This window comes from Trichechus manatus, unplaced genomic scaffold (assembly GCF_000243295.1).
Source record: "Trichechus manatus latirostris isolate Lorelei unplaced genomic scaffold, TriManLat1.0 scaffold00105, whole genome shotgun sequence".
NCBI lineage: Eukaryota > Metazoa > Chordata > Mammalia > Sirenia > Trichechidae > Trichechus > Trichechus manatus.
The window spans coordinates 7,072,675-7,077,544 of NW_004444041.1; positions in this window are offsets into that span (position 1 = coordinate 7,072,675).

Below are 4,870 nucleotides of genomic sequence, written 5' to 3' on the forward strand. Positions count from 1 at the left end.
CAGTAAACTCATAGGAATCCTCCTCTGGATTTGGTCTTCTATCCAAATTACCAACAGCTTCTCTATCTTGTGGATTGGCCCGTGCCTATTCTTTGTTAAAATTGTTGATTTTATGCCAATTGCTCTTTTAACTGCCTCCAAAATCCTATTCTTATCCTTAATGATTGTCATACTGGTCAAATGAGAACATCTGAGAATAATAATATCTGCAAAATATGTGCTGCTAAGTTGCATGTAGTACATATTACTAACCATACCAAACCAAAAATCAAACCCATTGCCATTCAGTCAATTCTGACTCATAGTGACCCTGAAGGACAGAGTAGAGCTGCCCCGTAGTGTTTCCAAGGCTGTAAATCTTTACGGAAACAAACTACCACATCGTTCTCCCATGGCTAGTGGGTTCAAATCACCAGCCTTTCAGTTAGCAGCCAAGCACTTAACCACTCCATCACGAGAGTTCCTTTACTAATGATAAGACGTACAAAAAAAAGGATGGTCGTAAGTGTGAGTCATTGGAACTCGAATACATCGTATGTCGGGGACTACCTGTATATACTACATTTGTGTGTGCCACTTAGACCCCATTTACCAAGTAATCCATAAAGCTGCCAGTCTTAAGGGGGACCACAGCAAAAGAGGCTGTACAGCAAGTGTAGCAGAAGTGTAAGCTGCTCCTGCTTGTGACCCAGCACACCCAATGATACTGTCTGTGACAAGCAATAAAAGGAGAATCATGGTATAGAACTCCACAGTTTGGAAGCAAATTTGTGCCTCTGCAGATAATAATTCTGCCACATCTTTATCCCATGGAGAGGCTAGTGGGTTCAAACCACCAACCTTTTGGTTAACCACTGCGCCACCAGGGCTTTCTTCTTGTGACACCCATCACCGTCAATTCTGACCCATAGTGACCTTATAGGACAAAGTAGAACTGTCCCATAGAGCTTCCAAGGAGGGGCTGGTGGATTCAAATTGCCAACCTGTTGATTAGCAGCTGACCTCTTAACAACTGCGCCACCAGGGCTCCAGATTTATATAAAAGACAAGTAAAATTTGTTAGGTAGAAATATAGTGTTTTTGTTGTTGGTGGTGGTGGTTAGAAGGTTGAATAAGTGTAGTAGGGTGAATATAGATGTAAATAACCAAAGGGGTAGACTATGTCAGTTGTTAAGCTACTGTCTCTCAGCTGCAAATGCACGCTTCTATACTCTGCTTCATGATGCTAATACAGGGACTCTGCAAATTGCACCTTTGCTTTGCCAGCTGGTTTCCTGTTAAGCTTTGCCAGTAGAGTGTTCTAGAAGGATACTGCAAGGCTGGAGGAGGATGAAGGGACTTGCCTTATGCTTCCTGTGCCTGTGAGCATCACGCTAGCATTCCTTCTTCACCCTAACAGCACCATTTTTTTTCCCTCATAGCAGCAGCTTAATTCAGTTTGCAGGTTTTCTTATACTTGCAGAGCCATCTTCATTTTGCCCCACCTTTCAGACACCGGCAGATGCCCCTTCCTCAGAAGTCTAATCCTAGCCCAAAGGGCTCCTCTTCCAAACTCAGCAACAACATCACCAGTTAAGCGCGCTTCATTCTCTGAGATCTGAATTTCAGCTCCAAGGGACGCTACCCAAGTTTCTAAGTTCTAATAATTCCACCCTCTTTATTCAACCAGTCTTGGAGTGGTAGCTGCCACTTATAATTGATACTTCCATGATAACTTAGTTTCTTCTTTTTGTCTTTTCAGTTACCTAGTTCACAACTTTATACCTGGTTGACAAATCCTTACGTTAAAGTCTCTTGGTTTCTATCTCCTGACGAATGCTGGCTAGTACAGATGGATTCCCTCACCAACCCCCACCTCCCCCTACAGTCTAGGTTGGAAATTTCTCCTCTGGGTTCCCATCCTCCCACAGTACTATGCCTAAAAACCCCTAGCACAACAATGATCACATAATTTTGTGATTGTCTGTTTTCTTGTATCCTTCACTAAATGAAGCTCTGTAATGACAGATACAGTTCTAAATTATTCACCTTGGCATCTCCATTTCCCAGCATATTTCCTGGAATATACAGACATTCAATGAATATTTATTGAATGAATAACAGAATGAATTCAGGAAGACTCCCAGTGGGAAGGTGAGAAAAGAGAGAAATCAAAGTAGCCACTAGACCAGTGGTTCTTCAACATTTTAATCTCAGAATTCCTTCACACAGTGGTATACTGGAAAATGTTTAATAACCAATATAGGGTCCAATAAGCGACATCATGATAAACGGAGAAAAGATTGAAGTTGTCAAGGATTTCATTTTACTTGGATCCGCAATCAACACCCATGGAAGCAGCAGTCAAGAAATCAAAAGATGCATTGTATTGGACAAATCTGCCTCAAAAGACCTCTTTAAAGTGTTGAAAAGCAAAGAGGTTACCTTGAAGACTAAGGTGCGTCTGACTGAAGCCATGGTGTTTTCAATCACCTCATGTGCATGTGAAAACTGGACAATAAATAAGTACGACTGTCTTGGTCATCTAGTGCTGCTATAACAGAAATACCACAAGTGGATGGCTTTAACAAAGAGAAGTTTATTCTCTTACGGCGCAGTAGGCTAGAAGTCCAAATTCAGGACACTGGTTCCAGGGGAGGGCTTTTTCTCTCTGTTAGCTCTGGAGGAAGGTCCTTGTCATCAGTCTTCCCTTGGTCTGGGAGCATCTTAGTGCAGGAAACTCAGGTCCAAAGGACGCACTCTGTTCCCGGCACTGCTTTTTTGGTGGTATGAGGTCCCCCAGTCTCTCTGCTAACTTCTTTCTTTTATATCTCAAAAGAGATTGGCTTAAGACACTATCTAATATTGTAGATCTCATCAGTATAAGTGCCACTAATCCATCGCATTACATCGTAGTGATAGGATTTACAACACATAGGGAAATTACATCAGATAACAAAATGGTAGACTATCATATGATACTGGGAATCATGACCTAGCCAAGTTGACAGAATTTTGGGGGACACAATTTGATCCATGACAAGGACCGAAGAAGAATTGACGTCTTTGAATTGTGGTATTGGCGAAGAATATTGAATATACTATGGACTGCCAAAAGAATGAACAAATCTGTCTTGGAAGAAGTACACCCAGAATGCTTCTTAGAAGTAAGGATGGTGAGATTATGTCTCACATACTTTGGACATGTTATCAGGAGGGATCAGTACCTGGAGAGGGACATCATGCTTGGTAAAGTAGAGGGTCAGTGAAAAAGAGAAAGCCCCTCAAGGAGACGGATTGGCACAGTGGCTACAACAACGGGCTGAAGCATAACAGCAATTGTGAGGATGGGGCAGGACCAGGCAGTGTTGAGTTCTGTTGGTCACTATGAGTCCAAATCGACTCAACGACACCTAACAACAACAACATAGGGTCACTATGAGTTGGAATCGACTCAACAGCAATGAGTTTGGTTTTTGCTTTTTTTTTAAAAATAGCTCTGCAAGGGAGAATGAAGAGAACAGGATACAAGGAAAAGACTAGTCCAAATGACTAACAGACCACAGCTACCAAGGCCTCCACCAGACTGAGTCCAGTACAGCTAGATGGTGCCCGGCTACCACCACTGACTGCTCTGACCAAGACCACAACAGAGCTGAAGAAGGATGTAGAACAAAATTCTAACTCACAAAAAAAGACCAGATTTACTGGTCTGACAGAGAATGGAGAAACCCCGAGAGTATGGCCCCCGGACACCCTTTTAGCTCCCCGGAGAAGTCACTCCCAAGGTTCACTGTTTGGCCAGGAATTGGACAGCCCCATAAAACAAAACAGGACAAATGAGGCACAACTGTCCAAGGACAAGGACTAGAAGGTAGGAGGTGACCGGAAAGCTGGTGATAGGGCCCCCAAGGTTGAGAAGGGACAGTGTTGACATGTCGTGGGGTTGTGAACCATTGTCATAAGGCAATATGTGTACTGTTTAATGAGAAACTATTTGTTCTGTAAACCATCTAAAGTACAAAAAAAAAAAAAAAAAGAATTATCTATGTGAGATCAAATTGACAACAGCAACTCAAAAGGTTTGATGGGAAGCCTAGAGGGCAGTGAGTCAAAGATAATGGTGATGGAACAATTTGAAAAAGAATAGTGAGAATAGCAGCACAACTGGAAGAATGTAATTGATGTCACTGAATTGTACCTGCAGAAATTTTTGAAATGGTGTATCTTTGGCTATGTATATTTTCACACACAAAAAGAAAGATCCTCCAAGGTCGAGAAGGGAGAATATTGACATGTCTTGAGGTTGTTAACCAATGTCATAAAACAATATGTGTACTGTTTAATGAGAAACTATTTGTTCTGTAAACCTTCATCTAAAGTACAATAAAAAATGTTTTAAAAAAATAGCTCTGGCTTGTAGTATTTGCTGATTTCTGTTGTTTAAATACTTCCCTTGGCCGATTTCAAGCTACTAACATGATGTTCCTGAGCACGTAGTTGGGAAGAACTGCGCACAGTTGTGCACAACTAGCTCCAGCAAGCCAGTACAAACCAGCTCCAGCACACGTCTGCCTTTACACCCTTAAACATTATTGAGGACCTCAAAGAGCATATGCAGATTATGTCTCCCAATATTTGCAATATTAGAATTTAGAACTAAGAAATTCTTAAAAGATTATTTTATTTTATAACAGTAATAAACCCATTACATGTTAACATAAGTAATAGTTTTATGAAGCATGCAGCATAACTATATTTTTCAAAACAATAAAATTAGTAAAAAGAGGGCCATTATTTTACATTTGGGAAAATCTCTTTAGTGGGTGAACTAATAAAAGACAAATGGATTAACATATTTGCTTCTGTATTCATTCTATTGAGATACGTT